Here is a 7,047-nt window from a genome sequence, read left to right as displayed (position 1 = left end):
TTTTAGGGAATGTTCTACAGGGTGTTCAGGGTCTCACTACCAGATCGGACTCGGAGTGATTCTCCTGTTTACAGCCTCCCAAGAGCTGGGATTACAGGCACACGCCATGACGCCCAGTCTCAGTTGCCATCTCCATGCGCCCCAGGGGTGGGGCCGGCATTGCAGGCCTGAGGGTTGAACCCCCGATCCCTGCACCTGCTTGCAGGTGCTTTAATCCGCTGAGCTATTCAGCCAGCCCTGAACTGCATTTTTTCTTTCCTTTTTAGTGAAACAGGACAGTTTTCACTAGTGCAAGGATGGCCAGCTTTCCTCAGAAATCAGCAGCCACAGTGTGTGCCTCCACCTCCCCAGGACGGATGTCTAAGGCCCAGGACCACAGGGCCACGCCCCGAGATTGTGTGCTGGGACACCAGCCCAGCGCCTACAGCTCCACCAAAGCAGGCCAGATGCTCACAGCCTGGGTGATTGGGGCCTGTGGCCCGCGTAGCCCTGAGGCAGCTGCTGGCTGCACAGCTCCGGCTGAGCCTGGCCTCAGGCAGCTTTCTCCCTGTGTAGCATTCAGTCTCTGCCAGGGATCGAACTCAAGCCCTTGCGATTTCCAGGGAAGCGCTTATTCCACTGAGATATCGCCGGCTCTCCTCCTCTTTCAAGGACAGTCTTCCTCGGCTTTACTTTTTTTTTTTTTTTTTTTTTTCTTTTTGTGGAACCAGGGATTGAGCTCAAGCCCTTGCACTTGCCAGAAAAGTTCTTATTCCACTGAGCCATCTCCCCGGCCCCTTTACTTTTTATTTTTAAAAATTTTAGCCAGGAGGAAAAAAAAAAAAAATTAGCCAGGCATGGTGGTGCACACCTGTAAAATCCCAGCAATCGGAAGGCTGAGGCAGGAAGGATTGTTGCGAATTTGAGACCAGCCTGAACTTCGTAGTGAGACCCCATCTCACAAAGTCAGGAAAAAAAAAAAGCGGGGTGTGTGGCGCACACCTCTCAGCACTCAGAGTCTGAGGCCAGCCTGGGCTCCATAGTGAGTTCAAGGCCAGCCTGTGTGTGCGCCTGCTGCTGGGCAGAGTGATGACCTGGCAGTGGGTGCCAGCACACAAGGCACCACGTCGTGTAGGTCATTGACACACCTTTGGGTGTAACACAATGTAACAGATGAGGCACAGCCTTATGATTTCTGTGTCCTGCTGAGCAGGGGACCTCTGCCTGGCTCTCCAGCATCATGTGCCCTGGCTTCCGGCCCGTTCCTCACCTCACCCTTGGAGCCAAGTGGGATTGAGGCATGACCTGTGCGGGTGTGGCAGTCACCGGGAGTCTCCTCGTTGATTCTTGCGTTGATTCTTGAGAATGGCTGGGGACTCTCTGCCTTGTGGCCCTGGGCCCAAGGCCCTGACTGCGGCAGCCACATTCCAAGACCTGTGCCAAGCAGGCCTCCTCCAAGCACAAGCAGGTGAGCCAGGCGCTGAGGGGGCAGGGGCAGACACAGGGACCCACGGGAAGACGAGGATGGGCGGTGGCGCGGCAGGAAGTGGGGGGCCTCCAGGCTTGACCACTCGGGGAGGCTAGGCCTTGAAGGAATGGATCTTGGGAGGTCATGCTGGGGAGTGGACCAGGGGAATATGGAGAACCCCACAACTCCTGAGTGTGTGAGTACAGAAGAGCCACGTGTCAGGGTTAGGATAGCTCAGCTAAATCAGTTAGCCCTCGTGGGACCTAAGGCTAACAATGTAGTAAGGGCCTTAAATGTCCCAAACACTTCATGAGCGACAAGTGGTACACAGCACACAGCACCAAAGAACAGCATAGGACTCCAAGATTCAGCTGAGCCCAGGAGAGAAGCTGTCTCCAGGAGAAAGAAAAAAGGGCCCGAGGTGATAGCTCAGCGTGGAGGCCCTGGGGCTCGGGGGCTCGGGTGGGGCTTTGAGTCTACCAGGCAAAAAGATATTGAGCAAACACAAAGAAATGCGTAAGCCCGCTGTGGAGGCAGGAAGGAGGAGAGAAGCAGAGTGCGTGTAGGAGGAGGGGCACAGGACTGGAACCAAAGAAGCCTCTGCGGGGAGCCGGCCGAGATGGGCCGTGTCAGCACCTTTGACTGCAAGCAGGAGCAATTCCTAAAGGAGAGGGCAGGGCCACCGCACAGCTCTGAGCAGCCGAGAGTGGCTTCATTCTGCTTCTGCTGCTGACTTACCTACCAACTTCCCTATGTCCTTCTACTTAGGAAGGCTTTTTTTTTTTTTAAACCTAACCTCAGGCCCTTGGGCTTGCCAGGGAAGTGCTTATTCTACTGAGCCATCTCCCCGGCCCCTGGCAGGCTTTCTTTATGGCTTTCAGGTTTTAAATCTGAACTTAAGGCCAGTCATCATACTGTTGAGGCGGGCGGGGTCTCACTGTACGGCAGGCTGCCTCGCAGGAGCTGGTGCTGCAGGCCCGTGTGCTACACCTGCGCGCCAGAGTTGTTTGCCCCACTGGTTGCTTTAACATGCTAAAGCATGGATGTGGATCCCAGGGGAACAAGGCTGGTGCAGCATGTGGTGCCTGGGATCAAACCGTGGGCCCTAGGCTTGCCTAAGCTTGCCTAAGCAGGAGCAAGCGCTTTAGACCGCTGAACTATCCTGACGGCCCGACAGAGAAGATTTTTCTTTTTTTTTTTTTTTTTGAACCAGGGTTTGAACTCAGGCCCTTGCGCTTACCAGGGAAGCGCTTATTCCACTGGGCCATCTCCCCAGCCCCAAGAGGATCTTCATGTGTCCCCAGCCCTTCTTATTTTTTGTTTTGAGATAGCGTCTTGGTAAACTGCCTAGGTGGGTTTTGAGTGTGCAGTCCTCCTGCCTCAGCCCGCCAGAGTGCTGGCATTACAGGCGCTCAACTCCGCGCCTGGTTTGATTCTTTAGGAAGTACGCGTGTCCTTCTCAGTTCCTGACCGCTGTGAACCTGCCACCCCAGCAGCCCCGAGCAGTTGTGGTTGGTGCAGCCTTATAAACGGTCCCGTTGCCCCATGGCGCCGCCTCATGAAAGCTAATGATAGCTAAGTACCTTTAATAAGCCCCTCAACCTCACTCCTCACAAGAGCCCTGTGAAGTGTGTGCTGTTGTCTCTCTCAGAAATGGAAAAACCGAGTCGAGGAGTGGGAGGATCTGCCAGGCTACGGGTCCAACAGGATAGGAGATTCTGGGCAACTTAAATCCAAAATTGCAAAGGCAGTTCCAACTGAATCTTCCACACACCGAGCTTCCAGTCCCTGAGGTTGATGCGCCACCCACATGGGCAGCCAGGAGCTCACAGGCAGCGGTGGGGGAAAGGACAGCAGGAGCACGCTAAGGCTCCTCCGTCACCCTCGGAGAGGCACCCGCAGCCCTGGAGGAGCTGCAGCCTTACAGGGGACTGTGGAACCATCGTGCCTGTGTGTGCCCCTTGCAGTCACAGGTTGAACCACCACCAGGCAGGACTGTGTCAGTGGGATGGTTCTCCAAAGAATTTCTTTTTCAGAAATTTTCACTCATTGGGGCCGGTAAGATAGCTCCTCAGACTAAAGTGCCTGTGCAGGCAAGCACAGGCAAGCGCAGGACTGTGGTTCCATCTGGGCACAGTATGCCACACCAGCTGGGCTCCCAGGGTGCACTGAGCTGGCCACAGAGTCTGAGGCAGTGGCGCACACCTGTAATCCCAGCAATGAGGAGGCTGAAAACAGTAGGATCACTGAGTCCGAGCCACATAGGCCCTGTAACAACCAAATACACTAAAAGAAAAAAAGAAGAGAACTTTTCATTCATCACCACAAGAGCATTCACAGGACTGGAGGTGGCATAAGGGTCCCCACGACTTTGCTATCAAGCATTTGCTCGGAATGTAGCTCAGTGGCACAGTGCCTGCCTGGCAAATGCAAGGTCCTGAGTTTGACTCCCAGTACCCAAACAAAACAAGGATGTCACCAGGGAGGTGTGACACTGGGCATAGCCCTGCAAGTGGTGTCTGAGCTCTGCCCTGTCCTTGTCCCCTTCCCCTTGTCCCCTCGGTACCCCATAGACACTGACCAATTCAAGAAACCGCTTGATCCACACTGAGCACTCTGTCCTGGAAGACACTGGCTGCGGGGTGTCACACTCTCGCACACTCTGGCCAACTGGATCCTGAGTAGAGGCCTGCCTTCCTCTGGGACAGTTGGGCCCCAGCAGCAGGTGGATGCTGAATCACCGGCCATGAGGGTCCAAAGGCCCAGGGTGGGTGATGCCCCCACTTGCAATGAGAAGCTAGAGCTTTTGATCCCTGCCAGGGCCCAGCAGGACAGTGGCCAAGGAGGCAGACAGGAGCCCCCTCTTGTCCACGGCCCCCAGGGCTGCCACTGCAGCAGAAAGCTGGGTCCCAGAGGGGCTGAGGGGGCCCTGACCCCAGAGTAATTGCGGGCTGGATGCTTGTGAGGGTCTAGAAAAAGATCTACTGGTTTACTTGGTGTGATTCAGAGGGAGGTTTGCAGCTGCCACCAACCCTGCTGACCCATTAACTGACGCCTGTCACCATGGCCTCCGGGTTCAAGGTTTTAATTCATCTTGCTCAGCAAGGTGCTCTGCAGAGGCCTGGCCTGGGCCTGGAGCGCTTGCCTTCCACTTCTCAGAACTAGTTTATCCAGGCCCACGCCAGAGGCCAATCTTTGACCTCGGGAGAAAACAAAGCCATTAATGACAGTTAACGTATTCATTGCAGAGAGTGCTTCTTTAAGTTTCTGTTGGCAACAAGTAGCCCGCCTCCCAGAGTCAGTGAAGTGCGGCCAGCTTCAATTTACAACCTGCCGGGCGGGGCTGTAATCCTCCTGCCTCAGGTTTGTCCTTAATACCGTTGCCAGAACACAAGGTTTATAATCTCCAAGTCAGACCCATGTGTCATTTCAAGAGAAACCCAAGCCTAAAAATAGGAAAGAAACTCAGGCCAACAGCAACCCAGATAAGTAAATCTTGTGTCAAATGTAGAAAGTGGAAAAGCCTGGGCTTGGCTACACTCACTACTTCCATTTCAGCTGATTTTAGCAAGCGCTCAGGGGAGGGTAACAAAAACCTTCTGCCCTTTGCCTTCTTCTGTCCCTCAGTGCTCATTCATTTCTCAGCAAAATATTGCTCTTACAACAACAGCCGGGGGAAGCCCCATGCGGACCACAGTGTCCCTGAACTCTACACACTGAAGGCTGCACCAGGCCTCTGGAGAGTCCAGCCCCAACCCGGGTTAAGGCGTCTATGAGATGGGGCTTGGGGAAGGATTGTGGGGCTCCAGTGTGGACCCGCTGCCAGTGGGCCTCATAGGATATGGGCATCACTGGGGGCCCCTGGCGAGGTTTAATCTGACCAGTCCTCCTTCCTGGCACCTCCAGGTCTGTAGCCTCCCACCCCACCCCGCCACTGACCTTGCAAGGCCTGAGTTGCCTGAGAGCAGCTGCAGTCGCCAGCTTCCGCCTTAAGTTGCAGGCACTCCATATTTTGTCGCAGAGAGGAGGAAAGTGACCAGGACCCCTGTATCAAAATGAAAAGGAAGAAGGGCCATGGCTGGTGAGCACTGCTGCCCAGCGCGTGCAAGGTCGGGGCCCAGTGCAGGGAAAGCGGCCATTCAGGGTGCCCTTGGGGGCCGGGAGCAGGCTCTGTCCTGGGGAGCCTCCAAGGGAGGTCCCATGGGGATGTGGCCCGGAGGGTTGTGTCAGCCCTGCAGTCACTGATTTAGCACAGTGAGGCTCCTAGGGAGCCCTGTTCCACAGCTGTGAGCCGTGGGTTCAAGTCTTTTTATACCAACTCTGGGTCCCCACAAATCTGAGAGTGCAGAAGGAAAACCCAGCCCCTACTCAGACTCGGCTTCTCCCCAGCTGACAACAGATTCCTCGTGGGGCTTCCTCTGAACCACCAGGCGCCGGCTGCGAGGAGGCCCACCTACAGGCTTCTAGCCGCAGACCCGAAAGGCCTGTCTGCCCGGATTCTTCAGCAAGCCCGTGCTGGGGTCTTATCTGTGTGGGATTCCAGGAGGGGGAGGTTTCTGTGCCTGGCTTGGGGACAAAGGGCAGGTGACAGCAGGCAAGCCAGAGACACGCTGCTGCTTTTGGAGTCCCAAACACCAGGCACTGCTCTACTCACTTAGGCCTAGGGGAGCAGTAAGCCAGGAACCAGTGAGAAGACCAAAACCCGTGTGTGCCACAGGGGAAGAGCAAAAGCAGGTCTCGTAGAGAAATAACTGCACCAGACAGTGGGGTCAGCGCCTGCCAAGGCCCGGGCTTCCAGCCTCCTGGCCTGGCCTACAGCTTTGTCTGTCTGCCCTACAACTGCCACAACCAACGCTTGAACACAGATCTTTTCCTAGACTGGGTGCAGGGACACAAGTCTGTGGTCTCAGCTGCTCCAGAGGCTGAGGCAGGAGGATCAAAAGTGAAAGCCCAGCCTGCACAACTTAACACGACCCTATCTCAAAATAAAAGAAATCCAAAGGGCGGGGGGTACAGCGCAGCGGTGGAGTATTGCCATCTATTTATTTATTTATTTATTTATTTATTTATTTATGTTATGCATTTAGAACAGGTCTACAGGGTCTCACTACACAGATCAGACTCGTAGTGATTCTCCTGTTTAATGGAACATTGCCTTGCATGTACGAGACCCTGGGCTCAATCCCTAGTCCCCCACTGAATCAATAAACACATAAAGAAATAAAAACCGGGCCGGGAAATGGCTCAGCAGAATAAGTACTTGCCTGGCAAGTACAAGGGCCTGAGTTCAAACCCCGGTTCTGCAAAAAAAAAAAAAGAAAAGAAAAGAAAGAAAGAAAAACCTCTTACTCTATTCATGTACAAGAATAATCTACCATTGGGGCCAGGAAGATGGCTCAGTGGAATAAGCGCTGCCCTGGCAAGCGCAGGGGCCTGAGTTCAATCCCCAGTTCCACCATTAAAAAAAAAAAAAAAAAAAAAGAAGAATCTGCCATTGGTTGCGTTTCTCTGGAAAAGCACACCTTCCTCCCAGCCTAGAGGGGCGGGAGAGATGGGAATGAGCGCTGCCCTGGCAAGCGCCAGGGGCCTGAGTTCAATCC

This window comes from Octodon degus, unplaced genomic scaffold (assembly GCF_000260255.1).
Source record: "Octodon degus isolate 3935 unplaced genomic scaffold, OctDeg1.0 scaffold00047, whole genome shotgun sequence".
NCBI classification, from domain to species: Eukaryota; Metazoa; Chordata; class Mammalia; order Rodentia; family Octodontidae; genus Octodon; species Octodon degus.
Note: the sequence above shows the minus strand (reverse complement) of the source record.